The sequence below is a fragment of the Colius striatus genome, chromosome 2 (genome assembly GCF_028858725.1).
Source record: "Colius striatus isolate bColStr4 chromosome 2, bColStr4.1.hap1, whole genome shotgun sequence".
Taxonomy (NCBI): Eukaryota; Metazoa; Chordata; class Aves; order Coliiformes; family Coliidae; genus Colius; species Colius striatus.
In genome coordinates this window covers 14388416-14416005 of record NC_084760.1, presented here as the reverse complement: position 1 = coordinate 14416005, position 27590 = coordinate 14388416, and the positions used below count along the sequence as shown (strand labels likewise).

At 38.4% G+C, this 27590-nt stretch overlaps 1 protein-coding gene across 4 annotated transcripts in view; it reads right to left on the bottom strand.

Moving 5' to 3' along the window:
* FILIP1 (filamin A interacting protein 1) overlaps positions 1-27221 on the bottom strand; it is a 115250-nt gene extending 88029 nt beyond the window's left edge. For all 4 annotated transcript variants that reach the window (XM_061990416.1, XM_061990418.1, XM_061990420.1 and 1 more), the window contains exon 1: positions 26890-27221. The gene's annotated coding sequence lies outside the window, so the exon portion shown is untranslated. The remainder of the gene's footprint in view (positions 1-26889) is intronic.
* Between the last annotated feature and the right edge of the window lie 369 nt (positions 27222-27590).

The window sequence follows — 27590 nt, the reverse complement described above, 5'->3', positions numbered from 1 at the left end:
TTACACTACTCTGGAAAACTTTTTTCTTCATTACATTCTAAAATATCTTGAGATAATATTAGTGACTATGCATGTCTTCCTTTCCATTTTAACTAAGTTATGCCACACTAAATATGGTGAGCAAAAGAAACAGTCTGCATTAATATCACTCTATTTAATCAAAATATTCTCCATTATACTACATTGTGTTGTACTGAAAAGCCTATGGGACTTTGCCGTTGTCTTGAATAAAGCTGATGTTTCACTCGTTGGCATCACATACAAGTATATCAAAAACGCTTGTAACCACCTATTAGACTAATGAAAGAATCAAAGCCACTTTTCTTGAAGACTTTGCCTCACTAGCATCTTTAACCTAACAGGGCTACAATAACATCACAGCCCCTTGCATAGTAGGGTGCTTCTTGGTCTGTTTTTTCCATGGCAGTTGTTGAGAGTTTTAATTACATGCGCTAAACAGGATTGGTTTTGTTTGTTACTCTCAGTGCAGTAACAGGAAGCTATTGATTCTCTGTAGATTTATTTTGGAGAAAGCCTCTCAGCTCTCCTCATTTGCAAACACATTCCCCCTTTGCCCTGATGAGCTAAACTTAGAAGGAAAGCTGAAGTTTTCTTTGGTAGGTTGGCTAAGATACCTTAATGAAAGCTTGATCAAAGTTCTCATCTTCCCATTGATCTACAAGCCACAGTTCATAGAATGCTCAAAGGAAAATCCAGGGAAACAAAGGACTTTTGAAGCTGCATTTTACTCCCTTGCACCTCCAAGACCCAAGTGTCGCACAAGGGGTGGTACAAGTCCTTCTGGATGGACAGTCTGGTGAGGCACTGTGAAGGTTAGGCAGAGTTAGATAGAACAGAATACAAACCAAAGCTGATTTTAGGAGCACACTATGCCCTACTAGCATTGTGGGAGAAGGCTTTGGGATGCATAAAGGGGCACCTACTTCCCACAGCCTACAGGCCACCATGGGGACAGGCAGTGTGTAATGGCTTCCTCTATCAAATCAGCTATTTGATGATTATTATTCTCAGAATGATTTGTTAGAAATACAGTTCCATTTAATTTACTGGAGTTTCCTGGAGTTCTCCAAGAAGCTATGGCACAAAAGACATGGGGATAGTGGATTTAACTAAATATCCTTTTCTCTGTGGTCCTGGGACCTAGTGAAATCAGTTAGCTCCATATTTTCTTTTGCTTTCCAACGGCTCACATTGACAGGAGCACTGTGCAGAGCTACCTCCAGGGAAGCAATCCCCTGAATTCTGTCACTGAAATTTTTTAAAGACAACATGTGAATGTAATTATGACTTCTCCAAGAAAGATTCATCACATACTATACATTATTATCTCAGTCATTGTCAAACAAACTCTCAAAATGACAGACATATTTCTTCAATGATTACTTTCACAAACTTAATCAACTGCATACTATGCTGGCCAAAGGTCTCAATCAAATAATAATTTTCATTGATTACACAGATTTTGATTAAAACTGTGAAATGTTTCATAACAAAATTTCAATCAACAAGTTAGAAAAAACCCCACCATTATTTCTAATAAAGATTCCCATAGATTTTAAAACCTTTACCCAACCTCCTAAATATTTGGCACAGCACATCCTTGCAAGCCTCTAATTATTACTGTTTGCTATGGTTTCTTTTATTATGCTATTATACAAGGCTGTTGTACTTCATCATTTGTAGCACATTACCTCAGACTTGTTCAGGTACAAAGATGGACTTCCAGCATGATCTTCTCTACCATATGAGAAGACAGAAAGAAGACCTTGGCTTGTTTAGCTTAGCAAAATAAAGGCTGTTAAGGGATCCAGTTTCTGTCTATAAATATATCATGGAGGCAAAGATCAGGGACATAGGAGAGCCATTTAAACTAAATGACAATGTTGGCAAGCAAACACATCAGCAAAGATTTTAATCTGTGCTAGAAACCAGAAACAGGTTCTCGCTTGGAGCAATAAGACTTGGGAACATTTCTTCAGTTGAAGTAACGGGAGCAAAAATCCTAACTGCATTCATAGAGGAAGTTGATAAGTTTATGAAGGGGATTAGAAAATGGAATTCCTGAAATATTAGGACAAGAGATCTGATGACCCATTAGATCCTTTCATATCTGTGTTCCTCTATAAAGCTACAGTATAAAATGCAGATTCCGTAGCCTTCAACCACGCATGCTTCAGAACAAGATATGCCAGTATAGTTTATAAGCTTCAAGCTAGTTAAAATTTTTTAAGAAAACAAATCAAAACCCCCACCCAAATAGTTCTGTTTGGTAAGTGTATTTTTTTAGGGTAGAGATAAAACTTAAATAATTTTCTCTCCCGCAATGACAACAAATTTAATAGAACCCAAATGTATTACAAAATAAACATCTTTCACATTCAGTTGTCCGTCACCAAAATTCCTAAGATTATTGATAATTAGTTCTACTTGTCCTATAGTACTGTTTAAAGTTTATTACAAATTTTATACAGTATTTTATCCATGACTTTAAAACCTTTGCAGCTGAAGTTCAACTATTATTTATGGTATTGTGCTCTAAGCTATAAATTAATTAAGGACAAGTACATTTTTGTGCTAATGCATTTTATGTTGGAGGCAATCCAAAAGATATAGCCAAAGGAACAGAATTATGATTGTTTCTCATTTAATTTGTTCATAGCATGGATTGTACACGTGAGAGGAAAGACATTTTGTTAAAAACAGAGCTGTCTTGTTTTGGAGATACTTTATTGAACTTCATTTTTGTCATGCTTAAAAGACTGCTTATGCTAAGCTTCAAGTAAAAAACCTATGAACTTCTACAAAGCAGAGAAATTCTTGGGAAAAAAAAGTTTGGGGAAAAAATCTTTCACCAAAAGCAGTAAAATGATCATATAAAAATCATTAATTTCTAAAAAGTATTTATTTCTAAATGCATACACATACACATATAGAAAGACCTCCTGAATGGGATAAAACTATGGCCATGATGAATACTACATGTATATTCATGTAGTTCCTATTTGAAAATTTGTTACAAATATCGGCACACTACCTTCACACAAATTGTACTAGCATAGTGAAGGCAAATTTTGCTATGAAGATGTCTAAAACATTACTATATTTAATGGTAATGAATAGCATCTTAATCTGATTCACTCTACCCCCACCTAAGGTGCCTTCATAAACCTAATATCGGTTTTGCTGGTTTTGTTATAAGCAGTTTTCACTCTTAGCCAGTGAAGTTAAAAACCTTTCACCAGTTTCCTGTGAACAATGCTAATTTCAGCTCTTCAGATTCAACATCAGATGCTCAGGAAGAAAGAATCCAGTAGAATGGAAAACACCTCTCCATTGTCATCAGTTAATATATAGCTTAGGACCTGAATTACTGACTTCTAATGTATTTTCCTACCTTACATAACAATTATTTCAAAAGCATTCTAAGCTTCTGGCTTTAATCAAACATGGTGATCCACTTACATATGTTTGCCTATATAAGTCTGCATGGATTTGTCATTGTAATTTTGTTGCCTTATGCTTTTACCATTCACACATTCAGTCATGTATTGTTAAGGAGCACATATCCATCATTTCCAACTTCTTATTCAACATCCTTCCTTCATGCCCCCTCTACATTTTTTTTCCCAATGAAGCAATTGCTATTTCACTTTTAACTCTGAAAATGCTAACAATTTCCACCATAGCCTCTGTTTCTAGTCTCATAATTCTATTTGTTTTATTCAATCAGAAGCAATATACAATTTTCAAGTTCCTGATTTACCTCAGCAGTCTACATGTATATACATCAAAACAGTCTTGTTTCCTCCATAAGCTGCTACTTTTGCCTCAAGCAAAAACAATCCTTGATTTGAACAGAAATTGTCCACACGCTCTGAACTTTCAGGAAGAAATTGTTCATGAATAAATTGAAACTCAAGAGTTTCAGGACATGGATGTTCTGAAACTTTTTTTCATACATGAGAGGAAATATCCTCGCTATTTTTAAGAGAAAACTTGATCCATATGCAAAAGAAAAGTTATATACTTTGTGACATTAGATTCTGAATTTACACATCAGTAATTCAATTTTTTTTTTAATTGTACTCCTTTGATCTGTCAATAATTATTTGCCATCAGATTGCTGATTCTCCACTTTTTCTTGCCTCATTGAAGTAACATAAAACATTGCATCACCTACTCATTTAAAGCATGATGTCTGATCTCCTTTCCACTATTTTATAGCAAACGTAGCAATGTAGTTCTGAAACAGTAACATGTTGAATTATGCTAATTTTCAGCTGAAAATTTACAAATTATTCTTAAAGTCTCAGGCAAAAAAACAAAGGTGGTTAGGTATTTTCTGTTTTTTTCTTTCCTCAATGCTTGATATATCCTTTACTGTAAATAGACTGACTTCATCAATTCATAAATCAAATCATCTCCATATTCAGTGAAAGTAGTAACTGCTCAGCACATTTATTTAGACAAGATAAATTAATCATAGTTGCTAAACTTGGCAAGAACTGACCAAAATACAGCATTTAAATGGGCCGGGTTACTCACCTGGCCTACCATTTAAATGGTAGGCCAGGTGAGTAATAAAACAGGAGCTTGCATTTTCTCATGATTTCTCTGATATTTATACGGAATAAGTTAGTGGCTGTGGTAGGATTCCTAGCAGAAGCTTATTCACAAAATAGAAGGACCATATCTCATATCCTATATGGACCTGTGGAACACTGACAAGTCAAAGACCATGAACTTATTTCACAAGGGAGTCAATGAAAAACTGTTGGGGCTTTGAAAGCTGTCTGAAAATCCTAACAGGCCACATTATTTGTTCACATTTGTTTATCAGATACAAGAGATGGCTTCACTAAGGAATCTCCGTACTGTAGGTTTTAAGTATCTGTTATGACTGGTATAACAGAGTCTCCTTAAGGACTGCTGGTTTCTGTGCTCCTCTGCAATATTAAGGAGAAACAGTCTAGGGGTGGTCAGAAGCTTTATGGTACTCATTCTAGATCTAGAAACCTGGGCAACAATTTCATGTACAGGTTATTCATTACCTGTGAGAGACAAGCCCATTCTCAAGGATCTCCATGGGTTATCAGATAATTTCTGTGCATTACAACTGCCAGTGTTTGCCTTCACCCTTCTTAGCTTATCCACAGTTCAGGGAGCTGGGCTCTGCAGGGCTCTGGCATTGACACTGGCTGTGTCTGGGAAGGAAGCCAGCATGGTGAATGACTTTAACATCTTTCAAACCCATAGACTTCTAGTAGAAAACAAGTCTACACTTTTGTCATGTCCTGGCACCTGCTCTCTTTGACTGGTTGCTTTTGCTTTAGATGAGCTTTGAAGCAGCCTCCATGGACAAACTGAATGGAGTGGCTTTTCACACAGTGAATAGCAGATCTATCGAAAACCTTATCCCTGGGTGTAGAAGTTAACATGGCATGGAGTGAGAGAGTAGAAATACTTGAAAGAAATACTCATTTATCATTGCTACCTAGATAGAACATATCAGGCTGAAAATAGCTGAAGGCACTGAGAATGCTCAGGGGAAGTTTCAAATTCTTGCCCTGTACTTGCTTTCCCCTGTTAGCTGCTTTCAGCTGCTGGTTTGTGTGTTAGCTGGTGTTAGTTAGTTTGCTTGCTCAGGGCAGAGCATAAACGCAGTTCCCAGCTGCCACAAATCATGCTGTGGAGTGCCCTGCAGTTGACTGAATTGCAGGGGGCTGGCACAGAGAGAGTGCAAGGCTTAAACTTCATCTTGGGAAAACTAGTCAGAGGCTTACTACTAATTTAGTAAGCTGCTCTCTTTTCATCTGAAGAACTTCAGCTCAGCTATTTTAAGTTATCATGGCTTGGCTGAGGCACTTGGAAGCAGGCTTCATTATCCTACTGTAGTTCCAATACTAAAAACCTATTGTTATCTCTTCAAGATATTTCAAGTTTTTTAATAGAAATTTTATGTTTTGTCTACTGTCCAAACACAAAAGAATTCTATTTTTAGAAGAAAAACTGTAATTCATCAACTATATCCTCAGCTAAAGTACACAAATATCTTATCTCTATGCAGGTGCTCTGGAACTGCTTTATGTTAGTCTTAAACCACAAAAATGTATTGTGATTACTGAGCAGTTCAAGTGAGAAGGCTATTCTTGCAAAACAGTATTTAATGGACCAGTAAATAAAAACAGGGCAGCAGAGAACTGCAAAACATTATCTCAAAAGCACTTGCCTCATCCTTAAATTAAACTCAAAATACTCTTCCTATGGACAGAAAAACGGGAAGAGCATGTTCTTTGTCAGTGAGTACGTAAATGACTTGCATGCTATGGTCCAGATGTCATAGCACTCTTTTCAGTAATATTTCAAAGCTCAAGGCTTTGAGAGCAGCTTACTAAATTAGTAGTAAGCCTCTGACTAGTTTTCCCAAGATGAGGTTTAAGCCTTGCACTCTCTCTGTGCCAGCCCCCTGCAATTCAGTCAATAATGGCTCAAGGACCTAAAATTAAAGGTAAATATCTTTAATAGCAAGGATCTGAAACATATATATTTAGAGGTTTACATTTATTGATGTAACATTTGTTCCTCAAAAACTTTCAAAATTAATTAGTGCTGGAGTTGCAAGTTTTTATACAAATTATATCCAAATTTTTGTTAAGCCGGAAAGACTATTTAAGATAAAAGTACTGGGAGTATAAATTATGTGCTCAGAGCTACAATTTAAAAATGTATTGTATTGCTTCTTAATTGCAGAGTAGTCTGATATCTGAAAGCATTAGCAATGTTCACAGCACGTGCCACAACTAAAATTCCACATAAGCATATTTTTAAATGATCTCTTCTTTTACTTAACCATTTTGTTCAAGAATCCCTTTCTTATGGATTAGTTGGTAAAATATGCATCACCCAAAGCTCTGTAAAGAATGCAGCCTCTGCTCTGCTTTATGTCAGATGATTTCATCAGCTCTTGGAGAAGGATTTGAATGGGGATGTTGGCAGATAAAAGTCCTTTTGGTTTTCTTTAAAATTGTGATACATTAATTTCTAAATTTAACAAAACATGCATTGTACATGGGACATTGGAAACTTATGCCAGAAGAGGATGGTCTTTTTTACTTCATACTGTCTCTTCAGGACTGTGTTGCCTCTCAGCTTCTGCTTCACTAACAGTCTGAACAACTCCTGGGACTCTAAGGCACTGTCATTGCCCTTTCACGGGAGAGGACGACCAAGGGATTCAGGCACTATCAAATCTTTACAAGTTGCTGCAAACCCCAGTGCTCTGCTTCAGCACGGAATGGTGCATGGGCTGATATTTTCACTGTGCAAAAGTTGTGTGCTCCATTCTTCTGAAGCCAAGAGTTCAAAGTGGTTGTTCGAGTTTCTGATCAGTTTGTTGGCTGTTTACGGTTTAGCCATTGATTAATCAAGAAATTTTTATTATCCACTTCTCTGACAGAGCTTAGAATTGCCTAAATGAGTTTTTTGTGTTACTCATTGAATAACTAAGGACTCAATAAATAAGTCCTCCAAAACCACTTATAGTTAAAATAGGCTGTTTTGATGGCATTTTTTGCTTGCTCACATTTCCTTGTCAAAATGGGATAGCCCTATGAAATTCTGTGCACAATTACATCTATAGCCCTAAGTACTGTTTCTCCACTAGGAACTAGGAAGATCCAGTGAAATGTCACTAGCTTTGGCTCATCTGACCAAAGTGTCATCAGCTCTGCTCATTAATTACAATAGTTCAAATGGAAACAGTGGTCCTCAAGCTTTATTAAAGTTGTCTGGTTTGTTTTGTTGGGTGTTTTTTTTACTAGTCTAATAAAAGGACAACAAGGAAACAGACATAGACTCATAGAATCATAGAATGGTAGGGATTGGAAGGGACCCTTAGAGATCATCTAGTCCAATCCCCATCCCCTGTAGAAGCATGTCCACCTAGATCAAGTCACACAGGAACGTGTCCAGGCGGGTCTTGAAGACCTCCACAGATGGGTAAGGTTGGGTTAGAGAGGAATTAGAGACAATCACTTCCAAAGCTCACAGCTGGAAGGTCAGTTGAGGCAGACACTGTGTTCTGGTTTAGCAAGGAGCAGCTTTTGGCTTAGTAACAGGGGGAGCGGGTTGCAGTGAAGACCCGGTAAAGAGTTTGCGGACTCTCCCCCGGCTCCTGGGTTCACACCCACCTCTGGCCCGGCTGGGCCAATCTGGCGCCTCTGCCATCACTATTTAGGGGACGGGAATTTGAAGTGCTGGCAGGAGGTGTAAGAGTGATACAAGATGGAGACGACCACGCGGACCCTTCAGCCAGAGGAGGAAAGAAGGAGAAGCAGTAGACCAGAGACCCCTCTGCAAGCCGTGGCGAGAGTACAAGCTGTGCCCCTGAAACCTATGGAGATCCGTGGCAGGACTGAGAGCCACCAGCAGCTCCATGTGAGTGAGCCCGGACGGGCGAGGGACTGTGTGGGGAGACGGCCATGGCCCAGGCCGTGTTGGAGAGCCTGCGCGCCGCAGAGCAGCCCCACACGAGAGGCAGAGAGGAGCTGCAGCCTTTGGAATGGGCGCGCGTCGGAGCAGCCCGTGCAGGGCTGCCATGCGTGTGAGTTACCCCACGGACTTGCACGGAGGACTGGTGTGGAGTTCACCCGTCCTGAGGAGGGACAAACGGCAGAAGCTATCGGGAACAGGCTAACTGAAACCCCCACTGCCTGCCCCCCTGAACCGTTCAGGGGGGGACAGGGTAAAAACCCCGGGATCAGGGCTCTGAGCCCGGGAAGAGGGGAGGTGTGGCAAGAAGGTGTTCTTAAAAAGGCTGGTTGGACTCTTCATTGATGTATTACTCTGGGTTGTTTCATTTTGGTTATGTTTTGGGTGTTTGGGGGTATGTTTTAGTTGATGTTGCATTAAATTATTTTCTGTTTTCTTCCCCAAACCGAGTGGCCTGGTCTGTTTTGTCCTGAACCTTAAGCGGCAATTAAGCCCTCCCTGCCCTTGAGCAATTCTCAGCCTCTTCGGTACTCGAGGCTAATCGTGGTCTTTGTTCCCTGATGGGCCTAAACCAGGACACACTGGAATCCAGAAGGAAGTCCAGCTGGCCTGGCAGGCAATGATAAATGTCAAATAGAGCAATGACACAAGTCTCAGACCACAGAGAGACACGAACTGAGATAATTCTGACTTCAAATCAGTCAGATGAAAATCCAGAAAAATTCCTAATAAAAACATATTCAGACTGGCAAAGTGTCAGTGTGATTGTTGATTACACTCTGCCTTCCTGAAGGCAATGCTTTCATCTCACAGCAAAGGTGATAGACAATGCCTATCACCAGAAAGAGATCCTGACTGACAGGTACAAAGGTTTCATGCAAGAGCATCCCTCTCAGCATCCCTCTGTAGCAGCAAGAGCAATTATGCTGTCCACGTTTTCTTTCCCATTGTGCCACAGTGGGAATACTTCCTCTGCTAAAGAAGTATTGTTGAAACAGAAAAAACAAGAGCCTTCACCTTGTTAATTGTACTATACTGCTGTTGCATCAGGTGAAGAAGCAAGTGTGTGAAGAGTATTGCTTAACACTGTAACTCCGAGCCGAAGGTGCTCTGTCTGTGCATTAGCCAGCTGCAACAGGTGAGATCACAGAATCAAAGTGTCATAGAATTATTATGGTTGGAAAAGACCTTCAAGATCATCGAGTTCAACCACTAACCTCACACCGACAGGCCCATCACTAAACCATGTCTCTCAGCACCTTATCTACACAGCTTTTAAATATTTCTAGGGATGGTAACTCTACCACCTCCCTGGGCAGCCCGTTCCAACGCTTAACAACCCTCTCAGTGAAAAAGTTATTGCTAATCTTCAATCTAAACCTCTCCTGAAGCACATTGAGCCCATTTCCTCTTGTCATTCATTATTGGAGAGAAAAGACCAATTTCCACCTTGCAACAACCTCCTTTCACGTAGTTGTAGAGAGTGATCATGTCTCCCCTCAGCCTCCTGTTCTTCAGGCTAAACATCCCCAGCTCCCTCAGCCGCTACTCATCAGACTTGTTCTACAGACCCTTCACGAGCTTCATTGGTGTGAGGAACTGGGACAGGATCAACATATGTAGGATATTCTGAGAAGTTAGCTACATATCTCTACCAAGTTCCCTCAGTGAAATACTTTTTTCAGTGGCTCTTAGCCCGGTATAGTTTTGACAGGGATGGCAAAAGTCAATTTGCTGCCACAAAGCAACTTCCTGGCTGAATTTCAGTAGACCACTCTGGAACATGGAGACGTTAAAGCTCTTCAGCAAAATATTTATGGGCTTGTTTTTACATGGGCATACAACAATTTTCTCTCATCTCATTCTTGGAAATGATCAAAGCATTCTAGTTGAAACTTCCAAAATCAATTCAGACTCAGCCAGACATCCAGTCTGAACAACTGAACTTTGGGAAAACTGTAAACAACTGGGCTTCATACAAAACTAGATTTTTTAATGAAAAATGTCAAGCAAGCTTAGATAAGAGTCCTGTTTTCATCTGGCTCCGTAGTAGTATGTTTTCTGTTCTATGTCCCATCTTACATTGCATTTTTAAGTTAGTCAACATAGCTGACTTTTAATATAGCATTTAATATCCACTCACATTTATACTGCCTATTTTCATCTGTTGCTGATTTCCAGTTGATTTTGCTGTATTTCTAACATGATTTGCTGTATTTTTCTAATCTGATGTCAAAATTTGAGATTAATAGAAGTCCTTCAAATGCCACTAGAGTTTCAGATTATTTTCTAGATCAGAGAAATCTGTGTCAGCCTCACAAAAGCATTTGGAGCAAACATCTTGATTTTTCCTATTTTCCTCATGAATCTAAGGAAAGTCTTACAAGAAAATTTAAGAGAAAGCTACAAAAGCAGTTGATTTGGACCAACTAGTTCTCTTTCTAGAATTAAGCAGATGAGATTCAGAATATACTTAAGTTCATAAGACTGTTTATCAACCAATCCATCCCCTCCCTTTTCTTGCTAACAAAAAGCATTTTTAAAGATGCTATATATAAAACCAGAGCTTTTATTAAACAAATTCTTATATTTTTGTTTGTCACTGAAGCATCAAAAGTAGTGTCTGTTCTGACTTTCACTATCTTATTCTCAGTGGATTGTTTTCAGTATCTCAGTATCTTCTCATGGTTTCTTAGAGAGTACATGAAAAAAAAGAGATAGTCACGATCAGTGAGCTGACATCCACAGCACATTTTCAAACATGCCTTATGGAATTTCCAAATATTCTTTACAATGGTTTCAGTCAAACTTACTAAGTTTTTTCCTTTATTTGATCTGCCAATTATCTATTTTGGCAGCACTCAGAAAACATATACAAATAACATAACGTCTGCAATTTATGTTTTCCTGCCTGTAATGCTCTGTGACAGCATTTTTAAGATGAACCTATCTGATGCTCTGCCAGACTTCTCTCTGATGTCCTTGGGAATTTTGACCTGTTAACTACAATGAAGTTTTAATGCAGGCTGTTTAAGGCAGGCTTGTTTCCATAAAGCAACTGTCTTGATTTTAAGGGTTCCATAGATGAAATGCTACTCCTCGGAGTTAGAATCCAGATAATTCTACTGAAGTGCATGACAGAATTGCAAAGTTTCTGTCATCCTTGAGAAGCCTGTGGAAGGAGAGTTGTACCAAAGAAGACAAAATAAAACAATATTAAAATACAACAAAACCTGCACAAGGTATTTCCTAAACTGTGAATGGCTACATAATCTAGTATCATCACTAGACTCACAGAAAACCCAGGGTCATTGCTTTCCTCAGACTACAGTCAAAACATTTTATGTATTTGTATGTGATGGCTTTGTGCTTGCTTAGGCTTTTTCTATAGAGAGAAATGAGAATACGAGGTTAATATGAACATTCTTCACCACTAAATCAGCTCTTATGAGCTGTACCATATCTCTAAATGCTCTAGGATGTGCTTTTCTCACCTTGCCCCTGGTGTTACAGCTATGCATCTGTCCTGTTGCCAAGACCTTGCCCCTTGAGTCTTTCCACTGCAGAGACTGGAAGCAGAATAATCTGATTTCAGCCTGCAGCTGAAATTATACTGGGCAATTTCTTCTAGTAAACAATTCATCCCGCCTAAAAGCATGGGTTTGAGTACTCTGAAGCACCTGTGGGGCAAATTCAATATAAAGTTTAAGAGAAACAAAAAAATAAAATGGAATGTATGAACTGCAGAAACAGTTTCTTTTGCTATTTTGAATCTTTTTCCCATATACTAACATCACAAGACATCAGAGGTATCATCAGAGTGAAGCAGGAAAATTATAAGAAAAAGGTTTCTCTGACCTCTTTTTTTACATATCCCATTTCTCTGACAGAGTCCAGCAGTGTTATAAGTTCTTACTATGCAGAGAGAAATGGTTATTCAATTTGTCTGCATGATTCAAAATGGGCATTTGAACAAAAATAAATGAATTTTTTGTCTTAGGGAATAAGAACAACTCTATGACTTTGTATGTAACTTTGGGTTTTCTCAAGTGTCAACTCTTGTTCTGACAAATATTTAAGTATTTCATGCAAAGTAGACTATCTTTTTTCTGCATAGAGTGTAACAGTCATCTCAGATTACCTTGTACTTAAAGGATTTTCCTGGGAGGTGGAAGACCATGTTGCAGTCTCTCTATATTTTATATATTCGGGGTTGAACTGCTAAAGAGCAGCTCTGCAGAGAGAGACCTGGGAGCCCTGATTGATAATAAACTAACCATGAGCCAGCAATGCACCCTCATGGCCAAGAAGGCCAATGGCAGCCTGGGATGCATCAAAAAGAGTGTGGCCAGCAGGTCAAGGGAGGTTCTCCCCCTCTCCTCTGCCCTGATGAGGCCTCATCTGGAGTCCTGTGTCCAGTTCTGGGCTCCTCAGCTCAAGAGGGACAGAGAACTTCTGGAGAGAGTCCAGCGCAGGGCCACCAAAATGATCAGGCGACTGGAACATCTTTCATACGAGGAAAGGCTGCGGGAACTGGGGCTGCTTAGTCTGGAGGAGATTGAGGGGAGATCTTATTAACATTTACAAATATCTAAAGCGTGGGTGTCAGGAGGTTGGGACATCCCTTTTTTCTATAGTAGCTAACAACAGGACAAGGGGTAATGGGATGAAGCTGGAACAAAAGAAGTTCTATTTAAACATAAGAAAAAACTGTTTCACTGTGAGGGTGAGGGAGCCCTGGCACAGGCTGCCCAGAGGGGTTGTGGAGTCTCCTTCCTTGGAGGTCTTCAAGACCTCTCTGGACACGTTCCTGTGTGACCTGATCTAGGTGGACCTGCTTTGGCAGGGGGGTTGGACTGGATGATCTCTAAAGGTCCCTTCCAACCCCCACCATTCTATGATTCTATGATATTGTGTCTGATTGCTCTATTGTAGCAATAAAATATTCTAACCTTGTCTTTCCTGGGTTGTTTTGTAGGGATTTTTTTCTTATGATTCCAAACACCCTCTTGTCTTCCAGTTCTTTAAATTTTGCTAAAAGACATCATAATTTAGAGATAATAATAATAATACAGAGTATTTAAACCCATAAGAATCGACAGAATTTAGAGAAGACTGAGGGGTGACCTTATCAACACTTCTAAATGCCTAAAGGGCAGGTATCAAAAGAATAGGACCAGTCTTTTTTCTGTAGCACCTATCGAGAGGACAAGGGGTAATGGGCACAAGCTGGAACAGAGGAAGTTCTTTCCTGTAAGGGTGAGGAAGCCCTGGCACAGGCTGCCCAAGGAGGGTGTGGAGTCTCCTCTGGAATTTCCAAACCTGCCTGGGCATGTTCTTATGTGACCTGATCTAGGTGGACCTGCTTTAGGAGGGGGTTGGACTAAGATGATCTCTAGACGTCTCTTCCAACCTTACCATTCTGTGTTTCTATAAAATTAGAAACAATATTTTGCAGTTTGGTAAAATATTTAATCCAAACAAAAACTAACGTGTCTCACTGCAAATCCTAAAAAAACATAGCGAAACACTTCTTTGTTTTAATTCTTTTAGTCAGCCATCAATCAAAAAAGTACAGATATATAGACAACCTTAATCATATTATTTTTCCTAGGAATTTCTTTGAAGGACTAACTGAACAATGCCTCCTTCCCACTTTTCTCTTTGACTCTCTCTTATATACTGGCTACTTCTGAAACCTATCCTCCACCACCTCCTCTCTCATAGCTTCACAGGTTTAGGGGCACAACTGCGAGCACTGTAAATGTACCTGTTTTCCACCTAGGAAGAAAATACTGCTCCATTTGTGAGAAGTTTTTTTGTGGGTGAATTACCACAGGATTACTGAGTGATTATTACAATAAATGTTTATTAACCAAGAAATCAAAGCCTGTTTGCTAGGGGATTATACATTCAGATGGATTTTTTTTTCCTTTTAATGTTACCATGGTAACAAATATAACTAAAACAAAGACACAAGGTAACAACTACCATTGAATGTAAAAAAAATACATATTACATAGCTAGATATGCAATATTATTATTTTTTTATTTCCCAGATTCAAGTGTCTATTTTCTTAGAGCACAGGGGAGGAGATGAAGGGAAAGTAGAACTGCTGCTGCACCCTTCGCAACTGTCAGATGGCTGATGTGTTCCTCCAACACATGACCTGACTGCAGCCCTATTTCTTTTGCTCCATTACTGTGACCAGTATGAATAATTGCATACTTACAGAGTTGCACTCTGATGCAGGTAAAGCTATAAAGAAGATAACATTTTCAGTTTAAGTAAGGGAGCCTTGAGCTAGGGTTGATGTTGGGGTGAACTGAAATGTTATCTGCCAGCTGTAGCTGTCAGCAAAAATATTGAAGAAAGAGCAGCTGCATCATGCCACAAGCAGGGGAGTGGAGCAGTCGTAGCTCCAAAATAGACTTTAGAGTCAGAGAGAGTTTTCTTTTAATGAACTCCAGTAATAGTCACAGACTGCTTATTTTCAAACCTACTTTGAGATAGTTGATAGTGCTATTGCTTAAACAAATGCTTGAGATGCAAGTAAAGAAGTGCTATTTAGAATAGGACTCACTGAAAGGTATAGTACTATTCCTATAAAAAGTCATTTTTCTGACTAATTATTTTCAGCTCCCATGGCTTTAAATTTACTCTCATCATTTTAGTGTATAAGTGCTGATATAATCATAAAGTCATAAAAAATCATAACTATGTTCCTCAGATGGAAGAAAACCTACTGGCTTATTATAGTTTCTGTAGCACAAATTCTTCCATTTCAGAACATCTAATCAATGAGATACTAAGCTATCCTGAAAATATTTATTAAGAATGACACAGATTTCTTAGGTCATCATTAAAGAAAATAATAAGCAGCAGTCTCTTCTGGACCTTGAATTCCAAGATAAATGTAATAAAGCTTGTGGCAGGGTGTTATTGTTTACTGCTTGGAAAAAATTATGCAACAGCAGAATACTGTTCTGATTTTTGAGCTGCTGCTAATGAAGTACAACCAGAGAGGGTATGCTGCCATGAGTCAGGAAATCTAGATGTTCTTGGACAGAGGCCAAGGGAGCTTAGACACATCAGAGATGTGATGTATATGTATCCCCTGGGGAGACAGACAGACATCTCAGGCTGCCTGATTCAAGAAGCAAGCAAACGACCACCCCGAAACAAAGTTACTAGCTGTCTGTTTCTCAAAGTCCCTTGTTTTTACACCATGAAAAGAAGAATAAAATTGACTGTCCAGGGGAGCTTAGAGATTACATATTAGGCTGAGCCTTGAGATAGTAGGTCCAAAACCCTGAGGATTTAACTTTGTTCTTTCACTATGAAGAGAAAAAAGAAAAAACAAATGAAACAAACAAAAATTAAAAAAAACCAAAACCACTGATATGTTGCAATTTACAGTGAGACTTTAAATAAACCTCTTGAACTCATGGTTTGCTAAAGAATGGTATCACTTTTTTGTAAGAGTGTGGGTGCTACCACTGTACTAAGGGGAGAAGCACCACTCTCTACAGTGCTCAACCATTTGCCAAAATGCTGCTACATTTCAGTACAGCACTATGCTATGCAGGAGACTCACCAGCCCTTTTTTGAGCCTACAAAATGTTGCTACAATGGACCCCTATTTTTCAAGTAAAAATAACTAATGATAGTTGGGATCATGCACAAGGATGTTGCTGGTTTCTCTTCCTTTCTGCTCCCCTTTCTTGCAGCTTAACATAACTGCTTCAGAGGCCTTTCATTTTTCACTCTCCTCTAACCCTTTTTGGTAGGTGTGTTTTCCACAACCCTTCCCTGCATTGTGCCGCAAGGGAGGACTCCAGCTTTCACTGCCTCTCCCAGCAGAGCAAGACATGCAGAGCAGTTTTCTCCCTACATAGCTGGTGCTGGTATACTCAGGTATGTGGGTGGCTGTCTGGACTTCCACATTTCACACCTTTTACCAGGGAAAGCTCTCACAATAAAGGCCTGAGCATCATTTCATGATTTCCAAGGAAGGGTTATTTATTACTCCACTCTTTTCCCTCCCTGGAAAGGCTCTGAAATAAACTAAGAAGTAATTTCCATTCCTCCTACTTTGATCTGTACTAGCTTTGGACCTGCCTTTGCAGTTGCTGCACTTTTACACTGTGACAGGGCATGGTGTGGTAGACCTGTATCACCTTTGATGGTGTTTCAGCAGCTGTGGCTGCAAACCTCTGCCTGCCTCTTCTGTGCCATGGCATCTATGTGAGCATGGGATTCTGCTCTGCTCTTGGACCCACTCTCCCTTCTGTCTATTGGTTTTGCTAACCACTCACATTAAAAATCTTGAGATAATCTTCCCAAGTTGTGTTTCGGGTGATTTTAAATCAATACATCTTAGCACCAGAACACCTAGAACTGATAGACTTCAACATTCTGGAAGTCATCAGGACTATTTTTTTTCTAATTTCCTCTGGGTTTCATTGAAGCTGAGTCATGTAATGGAAAACTAACCCCTAGGGTAAACTCTTAGAAAACATCTCAGTTGCCAAGAGAGTCACCTGAGCTGCCATTGCTTTAACAAGGCAGGCAGGACAGGAGATTGTCTACTTGCTGAGTTTACAGGAGACAGACCACACCACAGGACATTTGTTTTCCAGGTGCTCTCTCTTCCCCCAGCCAGTAGGTGGAGTTCATGTGTCCTCTGCATAGCCACATAGTGGCTCTAGGGCTACTCCACCACCAGCTAATTTGGGCAGTCATCACCTGCCTACCTCTCCCTCAAAGATTATTTTTCCTCCAAGCTGCTTTTTTTCCCCAGCAGCCTCCTTCTTGTTCAAGCCAGCATGTCCAGAGTACTCCCAAAATAACGAGATCACTAGCTGACAGCACAATATTTGCCCTATGAGTTACTCCTGGTATAACTGAACCTGAGGGAACAATTTTGTTTTTCCTGAAACATCTTTTTATTGACATTAGTTTGGTTTCTGTTTAGATACAGTTTTGCTCTTGCAGCTTCTTGGTCATATCCCTGGTCCTTCTCTTCCCTTTTCTGCTCTGCTTTACTAGTAGGCTGGTTTCTTGTTACTCACAACTCAGGCACAGCTATGCTCGCCTCTGGGGAGCTCCTCTAAAAATACATATTCTTGTCATTCAAACTAATTCAACTTTTACTCCTACTTCTCCCAGCAGAAACTGGTTTCCAAGGAGAGCTATTTAAGTCTCCTTATTCAAAGCTGTTGACATGATGCTCAATCCTGCAACATCTCAGCACGTCAAAGTCACTACTATATTTATTCTTGTACATCCCAGGTGTTATTAAAAGTGTGGAAGTAAATAACTTGCTGAGAGTCATACAAGGAGTCACTGATGTGAAAGCCAGCCATTTAACCAGCCTTTCTCTCCCTTTGTATGATACCTAGCACCTCACACTTTAAGGTAAAATTGTTTGAAAGGGATAAAGAAAAAAACGTGAAACATGGCTTGAATATTTTGGAGAAGGAATCTGAATTTAGCAAAGTGTTTCTGATTAACAAGCAAATATCAGATGTTCCATCACTCTTAAAGCCAGTTCACCGCACTGTGATTTAGTCTTTGTTTATACAGCTAATGCTGGAGGTATCTAAATTAACTCTTCTTGTCTGCAGTTAAGCTTGACTCATTTTTAGATACTCACTATTGTCTTGGAGAGATTTTTTGAGTTAACAGCCTGTAGAATTGTTCCCACCCTACTTATTCTTTAACAATCTGTTACAAATCATTGGGTTATGTTCAGAGTATTCAATGAACACTTATGTAGATTATTCAGTTATTTCTCATATTTTAGTATTTTTGTATTATCTAAACTAAGGAGAAAATCATTACACTGTATTTTAGCACTTCCTTAGTTCTCAGACTTGTGGTAATATAAGTTGTGGGGCTGGTAGTGATACTGAACAGGGGCTAGAAACTAGTATCTATGCAGAGATTTTGTTTTTGTGGAGCAAGGCAGTTGTGTCACTGTCACAACGAGGGCTCTGAATAGGTATCCCTGGGCCCCAAGTATCACAACAATCCTGTTGTGTATTTCCACTTACAAACAGATCAAATTCTGTATCAAAAGTATTACTTAATTGTAAGCCCTCCATCTTTCTAATGAAAAGCTATTCTGAAATAATTTGATGTTGAAGAACATGTTCTCTGAAAGTTGGAAAATGATAGAATCCTTTTGGTTGTAAAAGACTGTTATCAAGTCCAACCACGAACCTCACACAGCCAAGCCCACCACTAAACCATGTCCCTCAGACCTCTTCTACGCATCTTTTAAATATCTCCAGGGATGGTGACTCAACTATCTCCCTGGACAGCCTGTTGCAATGTTTAAAAACCCTCTCAGTGAAAAAGATCTTCCTAATATTCCATCTAAACCTCTCCTGGTGCAATGTGAGGCCATTTCCCCTTGTCTTATAACTCATCACTTGGGAGTAGAGACCAATCTCCACCCCACTACAACCTTGTTTCAGGTAGTTGTAGAGAGTGATCATGTCTCACCTCAGCCTCCTCTTCTGCAGACTAAACATCTCCAATTCCCTCAGCCACTTGTCATCAGACTTATTCTACAGACCCTTCACCAGCTTCGTTGCCCATCTCTGGACACACTCTAGCACCTTCGTGTCCTTCTTGTAGTGAAGGACCCAAAACTGCAGCATCATCTCAGATCTCACACAGTTATTTTTTTTCTATGACCCCACTGCCCGTATGGAATCAAGGCTGGTTAGTTAAAGATGTTGTTATCTGGTTAAGCCACGATTTAGAGGCTCCTAACTTTAAAACATGAGGTCTCCTGGCCACCCGCTGAAGCACTTTTTGTCTGTCCTAGCCCATTTAGGTGTCTTTCAAAGCATGTTCCCTTCTTCCCAATTTCACTGTCTCACTAACTTAACATCCACTGGAGCACAGGGCAGGTTTTGTTTTCTTTAATTGCTGATTTATCCGAAGGGAAGAACTGTCTTCAGTGATTATTCTTAAAAGTATGAGAAATCCTGTATAGAAAGATTGCCTACAACAAGAAGGCCACTACTTTGCTTCATGCTAGAGTAATCAACACCAGATAAATTTAGATGCTTCCACAAACACAGGCTTTTCTAAACCAAAGGAGCTTAAACTACTCTCAGGATAACCAGCACTACATAAGGGAGTCCTCTTTGCCATATTCAGATGCAACTGGAAAGAGATGTTCAAGAAAAGCGAACTCTATAATGGAAGAAGTCTCCAGGGACTCTTTCGTCAAAATCAGCATCTCTGCTTTCCTTCCCTATTTGCGTATTACTTAGGATCTCAATGCTAGCCTTTCAGCTTATTTGACTACCCGGAAAGATAAAGACAGAATATATATGACCTTTTTACAGCTGGAGTAAATTCAAACAGAAATTTCCATACAAGATTTTCAGTTTTACTATGCTTAAATTAGGATACAAGACATCAAACACAACAAAATTGAACAAAACCCCTCACAAATATTGCTTCTTTTGCAGTTTTGAAAGTCCCAATGGCCTGTCATTTATGTTATTATCAACCATCTCCCCGTCCATCTTTTATTCAGAGTATGGATTTCGATATACTTATTAGCATCACTGGCAAAATATTCTTCAGCCAGCCATGTTCAAAATTTTGTGATCCAAGTAAGATGTGAGACCTGAGAATAACTTCAAATTAAAAATAAACAGATAATTGAAAATAACCAAAGCCCTGAGCAACCTGATCAGACTGTGGAGTTAGTCCCACTTCAAGTGAGACTGGACAACTGTCAGTTCCTTCCACCTGAATTCTGGTTCTGCAACTCCCTAAATGGACCCTCTCCTTCAGAGGACATGTTGCTGTGACCCTGCCTTTTACTATTTCCAATGAGATGTCTTCTGTGACTTGGATTCTAGCTTCTGGTTTCTGTCACTTGAAGCAGCAGTGGTTCCCATAGCCAGCTGCCTTATAACACACGGCTCCTCTGTCACTCAGGAGCTGTGTTGCCACGTGTGTCTCTCTGTGCAGAAAGGACATCTTGTTTTGCGCTGTTTGACATGCTTGAGTATATCTAGCACAGCATTGTTCGCTTCCTTCTGTCTCCTGCCCACAGCCAAAAATCGGAATGTTTATTTTTCTCTAAAGAATTTTATCAGATTGAGGAATTAAAATACTTATCTACTGGAATATAATTCATATTTGTTTTTATTACAGAAGTCCTCGAATAAGAATAAAAGCAGAAGAACGAAGACACTACAGAGAAACTAATGTAGCCTTTACCTTAAAAGTTAGATCCATGAAGTTTTGTCATTACAGATGATGGGACAAGTGAGATTTTGGGGATAATTACGAAAGGCAGACACAGGAATTGAATAGCTTGAGCATGAGAAATGTATGCTAATTAAAAAAAAAAATTTTTTAGCCACCCCAACACCAGAACAGTCATGGTTAAGCAAATGGGCTTTGCTACTCTTTTATTTATGTCCCTGTTTATGGCTTTTAAAGATATATTTTTTCAGCAATCCGGATTATATATTTTTTAAGTAAGTGTGTTTTCCGAGTAACGTCTAGATGGTATGAGGTTTTACTAATACTCTATGACATTCACAAATTCGAACTTGAGGATAAATCATAAATGTTTTTCTCTTTATTGTATGTTTGTTGTCACAGTAACTGCAGGTTTCCTAATAAATGGAAATTGCATCGTTTCCTTAGCATTCAGGTTGTTGTACTGAAATAGCACCATGAACTCACCACTACTTCTCCCTTCCTGTTGTCAAGTTAGATCTTATTTAGTTACAGGAACAGACACTAAAACAGGTTAGTTTAAATATGTGTGCATTAGAAAGCTGAAGCAATTCTGCTTAGCCCCATTACATCCTATGACTCATGCATGTGTGGGAAAGACCTTATTTTCAGAGAGATCTCTTAGATAAACAAGACAAGTTGGCAGCAATTCGATTACACTGATGTTAGCAGTCTCCTGCTTTCTGTTGCATTCGTTTACTTTATATTTTCTGAAAAATGCAAGCAGTCTGATAAACTCTAATGAGAATTCTTGTACCAAGGACACATGAGTTTTCACTTGCAATTACTTTTTTCTTTTTTTTTTAATAGAAGCAGCTTTAAAAATAGTTTCTAAATAAATCCTTTTCTATTTCTACAATAGAATCACAGCCATAACAGGCTAGTTAAATACCCCTCCCACTCAGAGCTACAAGCCTCTAAATACTGTACACTTCAGATAGAAAAGGGATTTAGCTTCCAAAATATTACTTTTACATATGCACTGGAACAAACTTTTCAACAGCATAAATCACAAAACATACTCTTTGACATCATTTCCCCAAAAAGGAAAAGCAACTAAAGCAATGCTTACTGTATTGAAGAGTCCTTAAAGTATGTAAAGCAAACTTTAAAAGTTTATTGCAAATTCATTGAAGTTTTCCCTCTTATTCTGAAACTCCACCAGTTTATATCTGAATGAGTCTGACCACATGAAGATTTTAATTAGCATTTTATCAGCTTTGAAATGAAACTCATTTGGACAAAGTACAGCAACCTTTTAGTCACACACCCCTTTGCTTGTGTCAGCTACAGCAACTAGACGGGTTGCCCATTTAAGGAAAAAACTACAATCTCCAGCCTATTTCCCTGAACTTTGGATGTGTTTGTCCCTCTCCTTCAGCAATGCATTCTGTAATACCAAAAAGGAATTCTTTTCTTACAAAAGGCACACTCATGTACACAATACATACATATATTTCTGTTTCAAATCTCATAGAGCTGCAAAATCAAGGAACTGTATGTTAAAATTCTTCATTTTCTTCTCAGTTCTATAACACCACATATAGCAATTTCCCGTGAACTGAGGGAAATAAAAAAAGCAATGCCATTTCATTGCTTCACAACACTATTTGCTAAACAGCCCAGGACAAATTGTGTATTTAAACAGATGTGCATGTATAGAATAATTAATTCAATATATAATGCAATTGCACTTTTAGGATATACGCTTTTAATTGAAGGAATTGTCTCTTTATCTGTATTTGTAAAGTATGCAAATAATTTTGGAGGAGTTCACAATCTGTGTTATATTATCTATCGTCTTTAGAGCTAGTATTTGCCTGCTTTACTCATGGAAAACATTTAGCTATATAGACATTTAGATATACAGTGCAATCAAAGCAGAATGAGAATGATAGAGCAAGGTCATCTTGACTTTTATAATTTTTTTTAAAAAGCTGTCTCAATTTGGGAAGACTGTCTTTGCATTGATATTAGTATTTATTTTGCTGTGATGGTAAGAATAAGAAGTCATACAGAAAGTTTAGATAATCTGCAGAAGTAAGTGAAAAGATCCAAAATAAAAGGAAAATTCTAATCAGGTGCCCAAAAAAAAGAGCACATTTTTCACAAATACATCAGGTGTCACGCAATCTTCAACAGGATAAGAGATCCCCACTATCTCTCCTGAACAGGAAATAGGCACAGTTGTTCCTGTTCTTTGGACACCTGTACTTCAAAAAATAACTACAGGATTGTGCTAAAAATGCTTTCTTTTTCTAGTATCACAAACTTGGCGTAAGTACTAGCTACTAAATGAGAAAAAGAGAGGTTAAGAAATCTTGTTTATTAAATACTCGTTTCCTCAGTTATCCAATATCTTCCAATATCAAGAAAAGTCTGTATTACCCAAATAATTCCCAGCATTCTGTATAAAATTAGGAAACAACTTTCAGCAGACAGAAAAACAGAAAAGGATAAAAATGAAAAGCACCAGAAAAAGGACAATGAAATTGTGCAAGGTGTTTGTGCTTCTTGTAAAGAAATATTTAAACTTTTATATGCAGTATAATATCGTTATTTTACCGCATATACTATTTTATCTTTTGAGCTTTCAGTTCTTATAAAAAGTTTTCTCTGCTAAATATATTTGGGTGAAATAGAAAGAGTGAATATATGAAGTAGAGTTCCTTCTCCTTTATCTTCTTGTTTCATCTGGCTTCATAAATATTTCTCCAAATGGCATTTTAGACATATAGAAGGACAAAATCCCTGCCCTCAAATTCAGTTTGTATATTAAAATAGTATGGCAAACTGTAACAACAGACCTTGAGAAAGGAAGGGAAGAAACAGGAAATTAGAGAAAAAGAAAAATGTCTCTTAGGAAAAAAAATATTTGGACAGGAATATAGATGATCTATTTTGTTGAATGCTCTTGAGGGGACTGGAAATTTATCTGTTAATTATTAAATACTGAGATCTGATCTTACTCAAAGGAAATCTCACTCTGAATTCAGTGGCATAAACCTGGCCTATGACTCAGCACAACTCTGAGGAACATTCTTAATTTATGCCTGGGGGCACATCAACTGAGTGAGATGAGATTACCAAAAGCCTTAAATTAAGAATGTGTGGAATCTGTGCCAAAAGAAAGATCCTGTATCAGGAACAGTTTTACTGATACACCTGTATTGGTAAAAAGCTTTTAGTATGGAAATGGCTACACTAGTGAAATTGTGACCCAGAGAAACAGAAACAGGGTTAACTAGTAAAAGTAGAGATTTCTCAATATACTCATGCTTACTTCAGAAGCTTCTTTGAGGAAGCACAACTACATCTTCAGGAATCCTGCCTTGGATGACATAGCTCTGTTAATAGATGAGTTTAGTCTTTCCATGACATTAGTCTCAGGTGCTACAGTGAAAGGCACTACAGAAAACTCATATGTCATTGGGTCAATTTCAAGCAGTGTCAGTTTAAAACCAGTAACATAGAGAATACACCAGTTAACACCAGAGCTGAAGGTCAGTAGTCTACTGGATACGAGCAAGAGGAGTATTGGAAAAACAAGGCAGATGTAGGCAGAGACAGAACAGTACTGGGCTTTGAAGATGAGTTTCAAGTCTTTGAATTTGGTGCTAAAAAGAACTAGACATTCTATAAAGACCTTGAAAGACCCAGGTGATGATGAAAGACTCGGTTAAGATGATGACTTTAGCTGTGGCTAGATTGGCTAAAAGAGGCCATAAATTACAATGTTGCTGTAAGGAAGGTGAAGGAATGAGCCACAGGCAGAGTCTGGAAGTAGATTCAGATTGAGAGGAATATAGAGTCTTTAGCACCATGAAGAAAACTATTCATTAAACAGTTATAAGCAAAATGAAAATAATATATAATAGGGAAAAGAAATACATATGCTATATCTACTTGTTTTCCAACAATATCTCTATAATGGAGTATACTGCCAAAGCTGAAATTATTTTTTTATTTGATAAAACACTGAGCTTGGTTTCACTGTAGTCATTAGTAGAATTGGCTATTCTTCAAATATGAAACCATCTGTTGAATAGCCACATTACTTATTGCGGATTTGATTGGAAGATCCCAGAGCCTCTTTGTGGACACCTGTTAAGAAGAGTAATTTTAGCCTCTTCCTCCATTTTGAAGTGGAAAGAAAGACAGATGTACGTAAAACCACAACTCCATGTGTTAGAGTTGGAAGTTGCTATTAGATTATTCAAAAGTCACTTGATAGTTATCGGGCTAATAAATTTGTCTTTTGCTTTTAAAAGCTTTGCTAAAAGTAAATCATACAAAGAAAACTAAAAATGTAAAGCCATATATTATACTGAGCAACAACTAAAACCAAAAAACAGTCAGTAAATAGCATGGCATTTTTCCAGATTTTGTCATCCCTATATATCCAGAAGGTCAAATTTGCCATTTCTCTAATTTATTATTTGCTGAATAACTCAGTCAAAAGAAGAAGCAGTGATTTTCTAAAAATATATAAATAATATTGCCTCATTTTTAGTTCTCAGTGTACAGCTTTCTTAAGAAAAAACAACTTTCTCAGGATATGTCTCGATTAAAAAGTAATAGAGAGGTTTCCTTTTGAGATTTAGATTTGGGATACCATAGTGCTGTAGTAATTCCACACATCACATTAAACCATGGCCAACAAAAAATATTCCTATTTAGTGCTTAGTTAATGTTCCTCTTGCTATGAAACAAAATATAAACTACATTATTTTTGCTTTAAAGAATTTTCCTCCATCCTAATACTTCATTTATTGTCTTGTTTCACAGGCAGTTGCAGTCTCAGCCACCAAGTTAAAGTTGCCTCAGAGTATTTTAATATCATCCAGTCTGCAAGCATGTCACTGCTAAGATGTGGTACTGATGTCATTTACATAGTATGCAAGGATGAAACTAGAATTATTTAGCTGAAGTAAGACCTTCTCATCTTCCTGAGGCAGTCCCACAGTCCACAGACCGTCAAACACCACAGACGGTCAGCATAGACTCAGTCAGTCCATTCCTTCCTTAGGACAAATATTTTTCATCTGAAACAATTCTCCATAAATCTGTGAAGAGGATTTTTGCACAGATTAAGTGCATTTTTAAAATCCTTGCCCTTATAACTGAATTTTTATTGCATATTAATTCATAATCAGTACATCTTTTAAAAATTCATACATATTGGATTTTTTTTGTTTTCAGAAAATGGCTTTAAAAGATGGGGTGGAGGGGGATTCAGTCTTAAATTGTCCAAACAGCTTTTGTCAGCTTAGACAAAGCAAATCATACTAAGCAATTCTTCCCGTAAATTACATGACCATTATGGGACTGTAGGATATGCATTTCCAGCAGACAAACAGGCTTCCATTCTGCTGTCAGAGTAAATCATCTGAGAACTTGCTTCTCATTTATTTTGCTAAAAGAAACAAACACTTTAACAACAATGACCCAGCTCAAGCGCACTTGGGTATGATAAACATAAGGTCAGTCTTTAGGATGGTTGCATTATACAGCTAATCAATAGAGCAGAGATTAATATTCATTCTACATAAACAAGAGGAAGAACCAAGAGCTCTCGTCACAGGAGAGTACAAAAGGCATCAGGTGTGACTGTGTGCTAAAACTTCACAAGGAAACAAAAAGTACAAATGCGCTGGCTCACAAGGTATACAGTTAATTCAGTTACTGAATGCTATTTCCCCTTACTTATCACACAGGCTGTCACTGTTTCTAATAGCTGCTAGACTATCACCAGTAAGGGATGATATGTATTCTATTCTTAAATATTGTTTTATTTTCCATCAGCATGTAAGCAGATACAAGCAAGATACACATCAAAATCTATACCCATTTTTCCATATTATTACCAGCTACTTGCTTATGCTAGTTCCAAGAACTGCAAAAGTTTTTTAAGGAATGTTTTTTCTGTGATGAAAGCGTAAAAAAACCTAAAATTTTTATCCCAGCTCTCATCTACCAACATTTCCAAATCATGCAGAACATTGTTCGTAGAAGGAAAGAGACAACAGCCACTTGAAAAGAAAATCACTTCTTTTAAAAAGAATGCATTGGAGTGGTTAACTCAGTCTTACCTGTCAGCAACACGAACCTAGGAATATATCCTTTACACCGCAAGATCGCAGAAGCTTGTCCCACAGCACTACCACAGCAGTAGGCTGATCCAGCCCAGGAGAACACAAAGAGAGAAACTTTTCCTACTTTTCTAGGTCTACCAGCAGCTGAAGTAGTGGAGGAAATAGAGAAGACTGGAGCTGCCTCTCAGAGAAATCCCAGGCAGAAGTAGGAGGTATACTCTGTCTGTGTCTCACCCAGACTTTTGTTTAAAAGTTTTTTTCAACTGTTGCTAGGTGGTGTTAGGCTTTGGCAGTTTAGTTCTCAGATTGTATTTCCCCTCTTCTGGTCTCTTCACACAGTGTTACAGCAATGACTTTGTTGAGCTCAGCTCGCTTGTGCTATATTTAACCAGTGTTCTCAGCAAGTCAAGCCTGTCAACAGCTGAGAAGTTTGGAGCAGCCTTTGCTGAGTTCCTCAGCTGCTGAATTATCAGTGGATGTAGCACTGTACAGCCCAGCTACTACATTCAGTGAAAGATTGTGGGGAAACTGTCAAATCCTTTTAAGGGCTTCCAGTGACTTCACGGGAGTAATTACTATTTAAAGCACTAAGTACAAGATGTGTATTTAGGCATATATTTTAGACTGCTAGAGAAAGAATACTTGTGTTCACAGCAGATGAGTTCAATTATTTATATAGTGAGGATTTTCCTAGGACA